At 45.3% G+C, this 16,899-nt stretch overlaps 1 protein-coding gene across 3 annotated transcripts in view; it reads left to right on the top strand.

Annotated features, from left to right (window-relative positions):
• The first annotated feature begins 9,471 nt into the window (after positions 1 to 9,471).
• NCOA6 (nuclear receptor coactivator 6) overlaps positions 9,472 to 16,899 on the top strand; it is a 39,564-nt gene continuing 32,136 nt past the window's right edge. For 2 of the 3 annotated variants that reach the window (XM_041490429.1, XM_041490427.1), the window contains exons 1-2: positions 11,360 to 11,462; positions 16,658 to 16,810. The gene's annotated coding sequence lies outside the window, so the exon portion shown is untranslated. Of the gene's footprint in view, positions 9,490 to 11,359; positions 11,463 to 16,657; positions 16,811 to 16,899 lie in introns of those variants that run through there. The other variant, XM_041490428.1, reaches the window with a different exon arrangement.

The following is a 16,899-nucleotide window of genomic DNA, read 5'->3' as shown; positions in this document are numbered from 1 at the left end:
CTGCAAAATATGTGGTTGAGTCATTGTCAGTGCAGAACTTTGCATGAAATGTCACAAAACACTTTGAAAGATTAAAATCCTCCTTATTAACTGAATTCACCAACTCATGCTGGATACCGTGTATATGTTTGGGAGTAAAAGATTTTGGTCTTGATTCAAGAGGGCATTCCTATGTCCCAAATTATAATTTCTTAGCAATTATCCAGAATCTTAAAATAAAGCATGTTCTGAAGTGTTCTCCTTGATCATGGCCTGCATTGGAAAAAAAGAGAAAATTGAAAATAATTGGAAGATGAGACCTATGCCCCTAGGTTTCAGCTAAGAGAAGTAAAGGTATTCCAAATTATTTCCCTTTTTTTTTTTTTTAATTTTTTTTCTGTTTAAAAGCAGCATCGGTACAGCACAGATGTATCCAACATGGACACCTTTAATCTGCTAATTGGCCTGGTGTCACTGGTATTTTGAGCCCATCTGTTGTGATCTGATGAATTTAACATCTAATGAATTTAAGATCTGATAAATTTAACATGAGGTACCAAGAAATACCTGATGTTTCCCTTGGTACAGGGGACATGGGCATTGTGAAATAAAGGGGTGTATTGCAGAGATGTGTGTGTACAGAGCACCTGTGCTGATTTCAGCCTGGCCCTTGCAGGCATCTGACAGCTCTAAAGCAGAAATTGTCCTGAAACTTCATCATGGAAGTGTCAGTGAGGAACACAGAACACAAAATACAAAGGGGCTGGGAAAAAAAAACAAAACTATTTAAAAGGGAACCAAATAAACACAAACAAAGTAAATAGATGTTTAAATGATGCCTTTACTAAGCATGACAAAATATGATCTGGAATGTGGCCAGCTTGTTTCTGCCCAGGTTTGCAGCACTCCCCATCAATGTGTGTTGGTTTCACATGAGGATAAACCGGAGCCAGGCTCTGCCGTTGAGCTTCAGCAGTTTATCCATGTTTTTCCCAAGGGCTGAACGCCCTCTCAGGCACAGGTGACAAACTGCCTGCTGGCTTTGGGCGCTGCTGCTCACCCGGGCACAGCGAGCAGCCGAGGGGGACGAGCAGGAGCAAGCACTACCCTCCTGCAGCGCGGGGATGAGGATGCTCTGGGCTTTGGGCTGTGCGCTCTGTTCCCGTCCCTGTCCCGTGTGTGCCCAGGCATGGCGCGGGGCTGGAGCCTGCTCCCAGCGCTCCGGGCGGGCAGGGGCTGCTGGGCTGGCCAGGGTGAGCAGTCACTTGCTGGTGTGGCTGGGCACAGGCCAAGGGAGCCCCGAGTACGGCTGAAGAGCAGCCCCGGGCACAGCGGCTGCTCCCGCGCTGCAGCAGCTCCAGCAGCGCGTCCTGCCCGTGCCCGGGGCAGCGGGCACTGCCGGGGCAGGGCGGGCACGGAGCAGCCGCTGCTGGGCCAGCAGCTACGGGTGCCCGTCTCCAGGGGTGATGACCAGCGTCCTGCAGCGCTACCAGTGTCACCTGAGGAGCCCCTCAGCTGGGGCAGCGAGTCAGGAAGTGCCACCGAGTGTCGGCCGGACGGGTCACCTTCCGGGAACCCGCGGGAGACTCTGCCCCGATCATCTCAGAGCCCCCTGCCGCTGCTGCCCAGCTCGACAGGGCTGGTCCGGGGCAAAAAGGGGAGTCAGGCCTCGGCAAACACCCTGCGAGGAAACCTGCAACTCTTTTATCAACATCAAAACCACGGAGGCGTTGGTAAAGTTTTGCAAAGAATCAGATGGGGCAGGAAGAGTTCCTGTAGCACCCAGGCGTTTCCAGTGGTTTTGGAAAGCTCTTTCATACCTCAGTGATGGAAACTGGCCCCTAGCCAGGGAAAGGAAAGCTCTGACAGGCAGAGCTGCTTCCAGAGAGGCAGGCACCATTGGAAATGAAGCACACTTGTGTGGAGGGCAGGTAGAGTAGGAGCACCAAAGCACTGACACATGCTGCCCTCGAAGGGCTCAGCGGTGGTCACAGCACTTTTAGGTGCAGATTGTCCTGGCAGAGCTGGCCCTGGCTGCCTGTGTGGAGCATCCCGTGTTACAACAGCTCCTGGGCAGCCACGGACCTTCACCCACCAGGAGTGTTCCCCAGCCAGCAGGTTCCACCTTTCCATGTCCTCGGAGTGGAGGAGGAGAGGTGAACTCCTGTGCAGCCCTGCCTCACCTGCCACACCTGTGGCCAACTGCCCACCTCTCTCTTTCTCACCACACTCACAGTTTAACAGTGAGAGTGACTGCAGTGCAACAGATCTCCTTTTCTTCTCTCCAAGTGAGCATTGTACCAGTGTTAGAGGGGAAATTATTTTCTTCAAGTAATTTTTCTCTGCAATACCTGTCATTTGAAAATACTGCCATACGAAAATGCGTGTAAATAAACCTACAATTTTGATTGTCATGATATCAAATGCATTTGTGTTCTGTTTGGACAGTGAGGCAGCTTAAACACCTGTCTCTGCTGCAGGTAGCCCTCCTTCCCTTCAGGTGCTCTGGTATTAGTCTATGTCCTTGTTTTGCAGAAAAGCTTCAGCATCCCAAACAAACTGAGGGTCTGCTCCTGGATGAGTTCCACAAACAGAAAGACAAAAAAATTACAGAACGGTTTGGGTTGGAGGGGACCTTAGAGACTATCCAGTTCCAGCGCTGCTCTGGGCAGGGACATTTTCCCATATCCCAGGTTCCTCCAAGCCCTGTCCAGCCTGGCCTTGGGCACTTCCAGGGATGGGGCAGCCACAGCTTCTCCTGTGTTGTTTATGCTGTACAGAGCCTGGGCAAGACCCAGGAACACCCAGGCTGTGTAGTAAGCTCAGCTCTGGAGGTCAGCCTGCAGCACACTGCTGAGGCTGTGATGTGGCAGGTCTGGAGCTGCCCCATGTTTCTCCCCTCTCGCCCCTCCACATGACATTATTCCCTTTTCCCCTCTGCCAATGGATGCCAAGGCCACCTGGGGGTCCTTCAACTGCCGGTCTCTGGCAGAGATGCCTCAAAAAGGTCTTTGGTTGTGTTCTGTCACTCTGGTGTCCCTTCAGCTCCCCTTTCCTTTTGCTTCCTTACCCTTGTGACAAGGCTATTCTAAGAGAATTGGGGTTAATTTTAATTATGTGAAGACTGAACCAGTTCTGATCTTTCCCAGCAGTGAGCAGAAGCATCAGAAGCCGTGGGAAGCAGTGTGCTCTGAAGAGTGAAGTGGATGTGCAGGCCTCAGGCTGCTGAGGAAGGGAGAGCTCGTTGGCAAACTCCCTTTGTGGTTAGGCACAGGGAAGTTGTCCCTGTGGGACCTCTCCATCCCAGAGCAGAAAGTCACAGCACTTGGGTGTTTGAGCAGATCTTGGTGGGACACCTCAGTATTGTGCTTCCAGCAAAGTTGGGTTTTGGAAAGCAGCATTTGGCTTGTTCTTGTTTGCTGAGGGATTTGAGACATGCCTGGTACTAATGTGCATAATACAGATAAAACCAAACAAGCCAAGAATCCTGAGGGACAATCTGGCACGACAAGAACAGCAACAGGAGTGGGAAGTTTTGGAAGTTTTTAGGAAGCAGCGCTATGATGTCTCTGTGTTGGGGGTTGCTTTTTGGGGAAGATGAGGCTGGAGAAGGAAGTGCAGTGCAGCTGGTTTAAGAAGAGTCTCATGAAACAAGGAAAACATGAAGTCACTTGGGAAAAAAGGGTTAATTCTTGGTACCAAAGAAATTTTCACTCAGCTTCCTTCTGTTTCCAGCCAATCCCAAAATCCAGGAGCAGAGCTAGGCAAAGCCTGGGAATCATCTGCACAAAGGCAAATGGAAACTCCCGGGGATGATCAGACCGATGGAATGTTCCTCGCTGTCACTGATCCCTGTCTCTTCGGGCCGACATCTCGGAGGGTCTCGGGGCTTAGGGGGCTTTGCCCTTGTCTCAGCACACTGGAGAAGTGCTGGAATTGCTCCCCAGAGGCTGTGGAAGACACAAAAAGGCAGGAGCAGAACAGAACTCGAGTGAAGGATTCCTCAGCCCCTGCCAGCCCAGGAGATGCACTCTGCCCAAGCTCTGACACAGCAGGACAGCTAACACGCCAGGTAAGTCCTGTGCTGACCATGACACTAACTGCTTCTTTTGGTGGGCCTTGTGGAATGCACTTATATGTGGACTTATAAATAGTGTTTTTCTCTATGTTGCAAGCAGTAATGCCCGATGAAATGTAGGTTTGTTGCATTTAAAAGCTTTTACAAAAGAAAAAAATGAAAATTAAAAAAAAAAAAAATCCCTTTTTCATGTTGTTTTTCCAGCCGTATTCCACATGAAGCCAAGGGTGGCTGTGAGGGCTGGCTCCAGCTGCACACTCTCCTGAAACCCCTCCTGAGGCCACTGAACCTGCTTCAGCTACTGAATCATATGTGCTTCTGTAGGAACAAAGGCTTTATTTTTCACACAAAGGACTTTTGATTGTTTTCCTACCCTGAAATAGGAATTGCCACGTGTGTCATTTCTTCCCCAGTGCCAGGCAAGAGCTTTTGGCCACAGCAGTGATGGGCAAGAAACCAGACATTTCAGAGGTTTTGTATAAATAATTTCTCATATTCATAAAGGATGTAGGAAGAGACAAGCCAAAGGGCTGTGTGCCCTCTGAGGGTCCCTTCAGCTGTGGAACCCCTCTGTGCTGAGGGGATTTAGGGATTTTAGGGATCTAGCATTGCCCCGTGGGGATTTTGGGCCCATGGGCCTGTCCGTTAATCAATTAATGGACTTTTTATTAAAATTCAGCATTGTGGCCTTTGCTGAGTCCACACCACGTCCCTCCCTGGCTTCTTCCCCATCTCCCCACTGGTAAAACGAAAGTATGATTCAGTGACGTTCAAAGAGTCAGAAACCTTTGGATGAAACGTTCTAAATTAAAACTCATCCGAATTAAAAACCTAATTTCCCAGAAATTTCCTACAAAGGCCCCGACTATTATTTTTGATTCAGCTTCACCAGGCAGACACTTTGTCCCCGCTCCCAGAAGCAGCCGCCACCGCGGGTGCCCTCGGGACAGCTCTCCCCGTGCGGGGGTGCGGGGCCGCCCGTGTGCCCCGCGCCCCGGCCTCGGCCGCGCTCCCAGGCTGCGGCCCGGCCCGGCCCGGGGGGAGCGCGGCCGGGCCGGCAGCGCTGTCAGACGCGGGAGCTGCCCGCGGTCCGGCCGCTGTGTGAGCCGGTCCCTCATCCCTGACCTCATGCGGGCGGTGACGGCTTTGTGCCGTGTCAGCCGGGCCGCGTTGACGTTTCGCTTTTGTTCGAGTCCTCGGTGACTCTTAAACCAGTCGGAAAAAGGCTCTTCACTCGTTCCCTCCGTATGATTTCTGCATTTCTCTAAATTTCAGCTACTTTAAAACCATCTCAGGAAGCTCAGGGCTCTGATTCCTTCCCGCTGCTTTGGGGAATGGAAGGGCAGAGCTCTTCTGTGCCTCTGCATCCTGGCAGCAGGTTGGAGCTTCATGAGCTTTGTCTCTCCATAATCCCTCAGCCTCCTCGTAGACACATTTTTGCTCATTCCCCTCGCTGGGAACTGTAGGGAAACCTTTCTCAGAGGTTTTATTGTAGTAAAACCTCTCTTAGAAGAAAGACCGTGCCTCTTGTTGGTTTTGTAATGATTGTATGTTTTTCTGACTGGATTTAGCTAAGGCACCTTTCAGTATTTCCTATATGTGAAAACAACCACAAAGAACAAATCTGGCATTTTCCATAAAGGTTACCAAGCGTAATGACCACAACTTTTGGATTTGGCAGCTCTTTTCACGTTATAGCAAATGGTCTCAGCTTTTCTATGTATCTTGTGGAGTGAGAAACAAAGGTTTCAGGGCGTGTGGCCGGGCCGGGCTGCGCACAGTGCCTGCATCACGGCTGCGAGGTGCTTGCCAGAGATTCTAAGTATCCACTGAGCCGTGTGGCTTCCTCGGAAACTTACCCGGCTCCAGGAGGAAATGTTGTACAGTAACACTGTGTCCGGACTCTCCTAGGAGAGGAAAGATCAGAACGTGGGGGGCTGCACACATATCTGATCTTCAGTTGAGAAATAACATTTCTTAGTATTTTGAACCCATGGAAGGGTCTTCTGTTAGGCATTGGATTTGGGCTGGAAATCTCCCAGCAGCGCTCTCCAGCCATTCTCTCTGGAAGGCCTGTCCTTCTGTAGGACTTGGAGGAACAGGTTGTTTACAAAAGGCTTCCAGGTGATGGAGTAATTTTACATTTTTCTAGTGGAAAAATAGATGCTTCTCTAACATAAGAAAGTACTGGGAGTGGAGAAGCCAAAGAATTCCAGGTCCTTGTGCATCTGGAAGTGTTGGTGTTTCCACGTTTCAGTGGCTTAAATATTTGAAAATACAGGTTATGGAGGTAAACTCTGCTGAACAGCTGCAATGCCATTCTTTGTGCTGCCTGAGCATGACAAAGATTCCTGCCTTTGTGGGAGATGTTAAATGTTTCAACATGATAACTAAACCTTAAATTGGCAGTATATTTTGATTTTCTAGTACAACAGCAATTGCTTTTGGATGGAAGCTGGAGTTACAACCCAATTACACAGACTCACTAAATTTAATAGATTTGCAGCGGCAAAGGCTTTGCTGCTGAAGGGGTTGAAGAGTTAATGTGGCTGTAACAGTTTGCATTGAGAATGGTGACATTTTATGGGTCGATAGAGAACCTCTGACGGGCAGAAGGCGTGATGAGGGTGTCTTTCAAAATCCCGTGGTCTCTGTTGAGAAATGCAAAGCTGTGGTGCAGGGATGGTGTGAGGGAGCAGGAGGCCTGCTGGTGTGTAGGGCACTGAGCAGCAGGACTTGACCCTCGGTGCTGCAAAAACTGCCTTCAAGCATAAGCTTTTTCCTTAATGCACAGCTGGCACTGAAGGAATGAGAAAGAATGTGTAGGGAAAGGTGAGGGCCAGCAGTGGAAGGAGAAATAACCCCAGATGATACCAAGTTGAGGCAGAAGGGAAGATGCTTCATCAGGTGAGGCGTTTTCCATCTCCAGGCGAGTCTTTCCATTTCCACCAGCCAGACAAGGAAGACACCTTTGCTTTACCAGGGCCGTGGATATTTTGTGTTTTGTCTTGTCACTGTTACAGACTCTGCTGTCCCCTCCAGAGCAGGTCACTGGTGTTCTTCAGCAGGAGCCACCCATTAATTGCAGATAACTGAGCATTTCAGCCATGGTGTCAGCATGTTTGTGCATGGAAAGCTGGAGGTTTAGCTCAAAAGGATGAAGATAACTGAGATTGTCTTGTGCCCTGGCTAATTAGAGTGATGCTGCTAGAGTTTAAAGTTAATCTAAGCTTTGTATTACGCAGGCTCGTTGGTAGTTTTCTGGAAGTTTTCCAGAGGTCCAGGAGCTGGGGATATTTCTCAGTCACTTGAGAAATATTTTTTCATTATTTGCCATCCAATGGAACAGCATCCCACCTGCACACTGAGTGGCACATCAAAAATTGCTGCTGCAGTAATCAAAAATAGGAATAAGTACTGAATTGGTCACGTATATGTGAGAGCCCTGAGGATGTAACTCAGTAAATAACTCTTCTTTATGCATTTGGGGAAAAAGAAAAGCAACCAGTGTGTGACAGTGCTGTTGGTTTAGGAGCTGGGGTGAGGGATGGAGACACGTGTGGGACTCCACAGCTCATGAGGGCCATCATCTTCTTGGACCCGAGACCTGTTGCCTGCTTCTCCAGCTGGCATGAGTGCTCTGAAACATAGCCCTGCACAGGGCTTTGGATTTAATTGGTATGAAAAATAGAAAAGTACAGGAGATTAATGGTACCTTGTCTAAATTAACTTATGTAAACCAATAATTTGGGACAAGAAGTTGCTTATGCTCAGTTGCATATATGGGACCCGAAGCTTTAGGTCTGGTGGACGAAAGGAATCTAGTTATTCTAGTTTTGGTGCATCTAGCATGCACCAAAAGATGCATGCTATTGAATTCTCCAAGTCCTATGCAAATCATTTGAATTTTATAATTTTTATAGTTTTGAAAATCAAGCTACCTGCTAGGACCACGCAGCTGGTGTGAGATTGTGTTTTTCATTGTGGTTCCTGTGTAGCTCACAGAGACTGAGTTAAGCCTCTGGTCTGCATTTACAGAATCCCAGAATGGTTTGGGTTGGGGGGAGACCTTAAAGACTGCCTCATTTCAACCTCTTGCATGCATGGCAGAATGTTTCTTTGAAAGGTTTTTTGGGAGTGCTCTTCTCACCCCTACAAGAATGCATTGCTCTTCAATTCTGTTGCATTCACATTTTACCAGAAGGTCCTAAGCTGCTTGCATGGTTCTTAATTGCAGTAGTGACAATAAATAACACTTGAAATTCGATTTTCCTAAAAGCCCAGAGCAGCACAAAATAAGCTGCAAGTTTTTATACAGTCAGGAAACTCTCAGAATAATGTTGATTTTAACCAAAGGTGTACCTACTTCTGTTATATGAAGATTCGTTTTTTGGTCAGGGAAAACAGTCTCCTTGATACTGAGTGTCTCCTATCAAATAAATACTTTTAAGCTGTTTGTTTTAGCTTCAATTTTTTTTTCATCCTTTACATAATTTCAAAATTTTAAAAGCTTTGCTGAGATTTCCTGGATGTTTATTAGATGTAAGAAGGAACAATATTGCAGAAGGTGCAGTTTTCGGTCAAACCTTAATTCAGTGCTGATGATCACATGCATTTCTGGGCTGGTTATATTGATGTTTAGGAAGCCCTGTGAGAATTTGGTGATAAAGGAGCACCTGTGGGGTGTGTCAGCCCAGAAAGGTCTGGTAGTGGTTAAATTCTGGTTTAAATAAAAAGCTTGTTGTAACGCAGAGCACAGATTGCAACTTAAAAAGGCATTTTTCATAACTTTTGAAGACAAGATCAAATACAGTCAAGATGCTCCTAATTTTAAATAGCATCTCATTTTGTTTGCTGATTGCGTTGGTGGATCCTTGTGGAAAGTTATGTATTGCAAAGCTCTGTCAGTATTCACTGTGTGCTTCTTCCAAATGAAAATATCCTTACCATGGGAAATTAGTAACTCAGCCAATGGGAATTGATTGACCCAATATTGTGCTGGGTGGACTCAGCTCCCAAGAAAATTGCTGAATCTCATTTCCCTTGTGCCTTGGTTTGTATCTCAGCTGCTGAAAGGGATAATTTCTACATGGCTAACTTAGCTGCTTATTCTGAAGTTACCATTCTGCTTTTTGGAGCAGTCCTGAGCACCTCAGCAGTCAAATTCTGTCGGAATAAAACGGAATGGCTCAGCTGAGGTGTGTCCATTGCAGCTGGCATGAGTCGTTGGCGTTCAGCAAACTTCTTGAGCCTTTAACAAACTGATGTTTCATTAAACCTGCTGTCAGGCTACATCAGGACATCACTGCAAAGAGTCATGTGTGTTATAACAAGCTGTAATTTTCTCTTTGTCAGAAACATTTGGGTTTCAGTGTTTTGGCTTGAGAGTGCAGCAGACCAGTGTGAGGAGCAGTGACCAGTTCTGTGTCAGTGTGAGTGGAACAAAGCCTGCCTTGCTGGAGACATGCTTGGTTTGTTTTCTTCATGTTTGGGAAAGCGTAAACTCTAAACAAAACTCTTCCTGTAGCTGGAACACTTCACAGGGCTGTTTCTGTGATTCCTTGGGGTCTGCTAAGATGTGTGCTCAGTGTCCAGGTCTGTCAGATAACTTACTGTAGTGAAAGTTGGAGTTACTGAACCAATGTAGATTGCTTATTTTCCTTAACCAAGTTTGGTCTCATCCCATGGGCACACTGGGAATGGAGACAGCAACAGTTATTTTTTCTTTTTCCCATAGCCCATGCTGACCATCCTCAGTTTCTCACTGGATCTTGCTATAGGGCAGCCTGTCTTTCCCAGTCCTTCTTTGGAGCATTTGGGTGTCGTGGTGAGGGACACTCAGAAGGGAGAACTGAAGGAACAAAACCCCTTTGGTTCCTTGCACCAAGGAGTTCAGAAGATTTTTTTCTTCCCTCCACTTCCCCATGCTTTAGCCAATATCACCCTCACCCTGCTGGGCGAAGGCACAGGCCCTCAGCGTGGGGAATGGCTGCTGCATCTTGGAAACTTCCTTAAAACCAGCTTTTCCATGGCCTGGCCTTTCCTGTGAAGTCTTGGCCTGGCTTTGGAGGTAACCAGCCAGTTTGTTACAAGACTCAGCTTTAGGCTGTTGAACATCTTTTTATGGAAAGGGTGAAAAAATAGAACTAGTGCAGTGTCTGCTGTAGAATGTGAAAACCTTTTTTAGTTTTGGCTTATACAACAATACTAAAATTTCCTATTTCAAATGATTTTGCTCCTCAGCTTGGTGTTTGGTCATGGTATTTAGGCAGGTGCATGTGGCTGGAAACAGGTCACTGCATGTGGTTTATCCATCAGGCATTCGACTTAGTGCTACACTTCTTGAGTTACAATTACTTAGAAATACAAGAAGATACGAGAGGTCGAAAAGTGTTAGATGACCATTAAAACTGCTGCAAAGCACCTATGATGTGATTTAATGTAAAACTTCTTTCCTTCTCTCTGAGTTGCTGGCTTGGTGCAAAGTGCACAGGCCACAGCACAATAAGGCTTTTAAAGCAACTTTGCTTTGTTTAGATAGAAGACAACGAATCTCTACTTTTTCTTTCTGAGTGTTCTTCCATTTGCTGCTTCCCCTGTTTGTTTTTGGGCAGTCCCCTTCCCTACTGATGAGCAGGCAAGCATGTAAGCAGAATGTCTCCTTGAGAACCACCTCTGGGCTGTGCCTATGAACCCCGTCCATTCGAGTGTTTTGTTGTCCCAAAGCCATTTAGCTTTACTGCTGCGTTTTTATGATCCCTGGAGCTGGAGGGCAGCTTGGTGAGCCCGTGACCAGGAGCAGGGGCTAGGAATGGATTCACCTCTTCATGCTGGCTACCTGCAGCAACCATGCCTGTCTGAGGTGGTCCTGTGGGCTTGGAATGTGCTTCTGGAATGAGCTTAACCTGAGCTGGTTTAGGCACCTACTCAGGAGGAGTGGAGGGACATCCTGCCTGTGCTGGTTTCTCCGTTCTGAAGATTAGTTTAATCAAGAGGAGTTTGTCCTAAGACTTGAATAAATACATTATTCTAGATAAAACTTGCCCTGTTTAGAAGAATAGAATGTCATTTCCAGCTAAAGGAAGTATTCCATTTTCTGCATGTAATGAAAGGTTGATTTTTCAAGCTCCTCAGGCTTTGCTGTTCAAATCTGAATATAGCAATATATGCTTTTTACATGGCTGAGGAGAGCGTTTGACTTGGTGCAAAACTGCGTACTAAAAATTGAGCCATTCATCACTATGTTGAGTATTTCTGTTATTTTGCATCACTGTCTGATGAAATGTGATGGTTTTCTTTCAGGATTCCATATTTGGGAGTTGCTGTTTAACCATGTTTGCCAGTCTGGAATTACCTGAAGTCCTGTTGCACATCCCACAATACTGAAGTTGTGAAATTTGTTTTGGTAGGTAAAATAAGCATATGATGTATCTGAATATCTGTTGTTTTTATAAATTGTCCCCTGCTTCTCCCACTGCTGTGTTTGCAGAGCTGGGCTGGCTCCAGAGCTGAGTTTCCACTTGGCCATACGGGGTTAGGAGTGTTTGCCATCAGGTTTGTGGCTGCTCCTCCCAAGGAGAGCAGTTGAGATGCTTTAGTGATGTCATTCACCTAACACCAATGTTTGAAGTTCGAAATTACTGGAACCCTGGCTAAGTTGTTTTAGAGGAAATTTTAGTACATGTTTATTTTTAGGTATTCTTTCATATTATAACCATGATTCTTAACCTTATTTAATCTCCTTGTGTTATATTGTTATATACATTTGCCTAGAATTTGTTTAAAAGTTTTGTTAGGTTTTTGTTTTGTGGATTTTTTTCCCCCCCAAAACCATGTTGTTTTAATCTTTGTATCATAGAATGGATGTGGGTGTCTAAGTTTATTCATTGCTCAGGTTTAACAAGCTCTGAGATGGGCAAGTGCTATGCTGGGCAACAAAGGAAACAATTGTAGGAGGATAATACACCGTTAACAAATCTCCAGGAGAGACAGTGCTGTGATCAGTGTTCCAGGGGTTTATGGGTGTTACACTTTAAACACAGCCTGTGTGACTGTGTGCCAGTGCATGTTACACTGTTAAAAGAAAGCCATCCTCAGGACTGTTCTGGTGATGCTGAACCTCCTCTGTCCCATCATGAAAATCTCTACATATTTTTCTCACTGGCACCTAAAACAAAGGAATCAGAAAACATTAAAGTGTATTTTCCAAGACATCCTTTATTCCTGATATTTTTTTCTATTAAGTCACTTGAAAACCATTTTCAGTGACAGCAAATGCAATATAAATTCTTTAGAAGTTACGTTGCTACTGCTATCCCAGATTTTTCCTCCTCACTCTCAATTCTGGTTTTCTCAAGGGGTTTGGCTGTAACTTCATGTCTTTCCCTTCCCTGTTGCAGCTTTAAATAATGGTCAGTGTGAAGATGAGGACCCTGCTTAGTGCCAGCTTGTGCCAGTGAAGGGCATCAATCCATCCTTCCTTCTGCTCTGATCCTTCCCAATCTTTTGTGTAATTTGGAAGAGTACTTGTTGAGATGTAGAGCATGGTTTTAGTACTTTTTATTTGTTTTGCAAGAGTGCAGGTTCTGATGTGACATTAGTTGTGAAAGTGTTTATTTTGAATGCATTAAAAAGGTTGGAAATCAACAGACTGTGGCAGAAAACCTGGAACAGGTGGCCAGACAAAGCCTTGGTTTGACTGTGTGCTCTGTGTAGTGCAATAGATAGGGGAAAGCAGAATAAGATATTTCAAGTTCTGTTTAAGAGACAAATTGGCATAAGTTTGGATCAGTTAAGTGAACCTTGGGGCAAAAATACCAAGGTATCATTTGGGGTTTTTTTCCTTTGTGTTGGTTTTTTTTTTTTTTTTCACTCCAGAGACCAGCAATTCCAGGTACTCCAGAGCCTGCCAGCTTTCCCATGTTCAGCTGCTCCCTGGTTAGTGACAACTGGCTGTTTCAGATTTTCCTCTAATCCCATCTGTCCTGGGGTCTGGATGGGATTTTCCAAGCCTTGCCCAGCCACATGGTGCTGGGTTTGTTGTGCAGGCTGCCTGTCAGGCTGGTGGGGACAGCACAAGGCACAACAAAATGCCGTGGGGCTCCTGGTGGTGTGTGTGTGACCCAGCTGTCCATCAGCCCAGGTCTCAACTGTGACATCCTCTGTCCTGTGGGAATTCTTCCTCTAAAGGACCTGTTTTGCACAATTTTGTGGGTCACTTGTTTTATCCATAAGCTGTGTGTGCCTGGGAACTCCTGGCTCCAGCAGCCCAGGGTGTGCCCTGCGCCCTTTGGGTTTGACACTCTGGTCTTTGTGGGCCATTGAGCTCTTCTACCCCCTGTCTCCATACAACAATGCAGGTGCATTTTGACCATTTGTCTGTTGTTTGGCTGTTTATCCCCACCTCTCTTACTTCAGTTAGATATTTTTAATAATTAGACTGTACTGAATAAGACCAACTTTATAATAAAGAGGCATAGCACTGGCTTTGTTGCTGTAGCCAGTTCCAGGCCATGTTTGAGGGTAAATGGTTGCCATGTGGTAGCAATGGACTTGCTCTGACTTTCCAGAAACAATTGTATAATGGGAAACACTAATTTGAAAACTCTAAAAGAGCAGGGGCAGAGACAGGAAGGAGGTCATGTGTGCTTTTTGAAGGAAGGATGATGGTCAGAGACCTTCTTGTGCTGCCAGGTGAGCGTGGGTGCTTGAGTTCCTGAAGCGTGCTGTGGTTGTGCAGATCAGTTCTGGTGGGGTTCTGACTTATCAGAGACCCTCCATAACCTGCTGGGAGTTCTGGTTTAAGGGATTGTTGAATGAGCAGTGTTTTACCTATGTGTGCTTCTGCTGAAGGCTTTTTGTGTTTGTGTGGAAGAGTGTTGAGGGAAGATACCTGCTAATTATGGTGGAGTGCTTGCTCAGGATTTATGGAAGCCAACCCTAAAACTGTGAGATTACAGAAGTTGTTAGGAGGCTGTGCAGCTGAGATTCATTTGCTCTGACATGGATGGTGTGCTGTGTACTGCCTGAAAAGGAAAATTTTGCAAATCATCACTTTCTCATGTCATACTTGAGATAAATGATACGTGAGTATAGGAACAGACAAAAGTGTTTTGGAGGGAACGGGTGCAGATGAATGTAGCAGAGATCCTTGAGGAGCATGATGTGAAGAAAAAATGCAAAGGGAGCTGTAGCTATATGTGCTCATCTGGGAGGTAAAATTTAAACCTTGGTTTGGTTTGTTTCCTTCCCTCACAACATCCCTGCGGTCCTGTGATTCTCTGAGTGAAGTGAAACAAGACCTGTGGTCCTTTGGGATTTAGAAAACTTAATTTTTATAGTGTTTACAAAGGGCCATAACTTCAACAAATCCTGTCAGATATTAGCACATTTGGATGAGGTTGATGAAATTTGGTCTAAGCTGCAGCATTTTTATGAATTGTTTAAAAACCATGATTTAAGCAATCTGGGGTTCTTCTGCTCTTTCACAGGGAAGATGGAGGCTTCAGTCACCTATTAAAAAAAGATCTGAAATGTTTGTGTTCTTGTAGATAAATTCTTATTTTTTGGTGTTAGGGGTTGTCAGGCGCATTCATGTTTCTTGCTGCAGGTGCAACACCCCATCACCTCCAAGTAGTTGTACCTTTTCAACATGTAGGAGCCTGTATTTTGAGCTGAGATTTCTCTCCCTAAAAAATTTACTCACTATTTTCTGACAAATAACGTTCTATGTAATTTTCCTCAAAATATAGTGTTTATATTTCACAGGATGCTTGCCTCATTCCTTGCACAGAATGGCTGTGTTTGGCCATTAAAAAGGCCATTTGTGTAGGACCCTCAGCTCCTCTCTCCCTGGAGTCAGTGGATGTGGAATAAAATATGTTGGAATGCAGAAGGAGAAGGTCTGTTCTCCTGGTTAGTGTAAAGCCAGCTTGGGTAAGGAAGTTACCTGTCCAAGAAGTTGTGTGAAAATCAGTTCAAACAGTTTTTCACAGACTCCTATTAGTTGTGATTCTCATTATCTGGGCACCTGACATGAAACTGAGGAGTTTGCCTTAATGGAGGTGCCAACACTCAGAGCAGTAATTTAGATATAAAGCCAAGCAACAAGGGAAAGAAAAAAAGATTTAATTGTCTCTGTGTTCACCTGGTAATGAATTTTTAAAATTTATTTCTCTATTGCCCATCTTTAAAGTTTCCATGGCAATAGTAAATATATGGAAGCAGTATGGGAATAGATCAGTACCTGTGAAACGCTGAACTTATTTGCTGATGCAGGACTGCAGAAGAGCTTGTGAGACAAAATTCACTTGGTTTTTAATCTGAGATTTGAGGATGAAGGGTGGTGCTGCAGGATGAGAGAGTAACTCCATGTCAAATAGGGGATTATGCCTTAGTGCTGTTGGATTGCCTGGTGGAGGGTAGGGTTGCAAGGGAGAAAAAAATCACAGTATTTTGTAAATGTAGTGAGTGTATGTGTAGAGATCTGACCAAAAGCTCTGGGGAATTTGTGACTTCAAACCCCTGATTTTTCCTTTGGAATATTGTCCCTTCAGCAGCCTTGTGTGAGCGTGCAAACAGTGCAGAGCTGAATCTGTGCTTTTCTAACATTGTTAGATTTTTTTTTTTTTATTAGAAAAGGCTGTTTTCTGGCCAGTATCTGCAGCTCACGTTTCATCTCAAAGTTGTGGTTTTGTGTTGGGAACTTGAACCTCTGCCAAAACCCTAGTCTGTATCCTGTTCAAGGGTATGTTGTCCTGAGCTAAACCTTCTGGGTGGGTTGTGCCAAATACACACAGCTTTGGAGTTATGAAATCTTGACAGTACTGGCTGGTGAATGGATTTGATTTTGACTGTGGTCAGGAGCAGGTCCCTTTTTTGGCTGTTTCTACAGGTGGTTTGAATCTCTTAGCAGTATTTGCAAAGTGCTAAGTGTTAGAGCAGATGTCTCATCTGGAGAGGACAGTGCCATTGCACTCGTGATGGAGTGGGAAAATGTGTATCCCAACATAGGTGGTGTCCACTGAAACTTTAGGGATACTTTTATCACAGATTGTACTTCTGTAACAGCTTAGATGTCAATAATGTCAAAGTTTATTTCAAAGTTTAGACATTTCATTAAGCAAGATCCATCAGGTGTGGGACTTGACTTTCTGAATTAATTCTTTTCTGAGTGTGATGTGGGGGCATAGTGGGAGTTGTGGGCTGTGACAGGGGGAGCAGAATTCAGGTTTTTACATGCATAAAAAGCTGAAAACACCTAAATCTTTACAAACTTTAAGAAAGTAGGCACAGTATGCCTGAGATTTAGCTGGGTGTGAGTAAAATATTTTTCAAATGCTACATTTCTCCTGGTAAAAATATGCTGTGGCTTTCCTACTGCTTTGGACCTATTGCATCTGCAGTCTCTAAAGTTAAATTTGGCAGTTCTTCCTATCATTCTGTAGTCCAGCTGTTGCTGTGAGTTTTAGTCTCCTGAAAGTCAGACACTGACAGCTTTGGTACCAGGTGCTTGCTTGTCCCCTCTGTGATAGAGAAATGAATAAAATTCATTTTCCTCTGATGGTTTATCCTCTACCTTCCTTTCTACCTGTCTTTCAGATCAAGTGGAATACTTCTCAAGTCATGTGCAGCACGATTCTGCCAGGAGCCCCCTTCTGTTTGTCCTAGTGGAGGAACACCTTGGGCGCTGCCATGGCCACCATTTTCAGCCTCACACAGTTGGTCTCACAGAGCCCAATACTGGGTCACCAGGTAGGTGTTTCTGTCAATGACCAAATGTGCCATTGAAAGCAGCTGTTAATGTCCTTACACAATTATTATTATATGTATTATAATTCTCT

The sequence above is a fragment of the Pyrgilauda ruficollis genome, unplaced genomic scaffold (genome assembly GCF_017590135.1).
Source record: "Pyrgilauda ruficollis isolate IOZ18807 unplaced genomic scaffold, ASM1759013v1 scaffold123, whole genome shotgun sequence".
Classification (NCBI taxonomy): domain Eukaryota; kingdom Metazoa; phylum Chordata; class Aves; order Passeriformes; family Passeridae; genus Pyrgilauda; species Pyrgilauda ruficollis.
The sequence above is the reverse complement of the archived record's forward strand: the minus strand, read 5'-3'. Positions and strand labels throughout refer to the sequence as shown.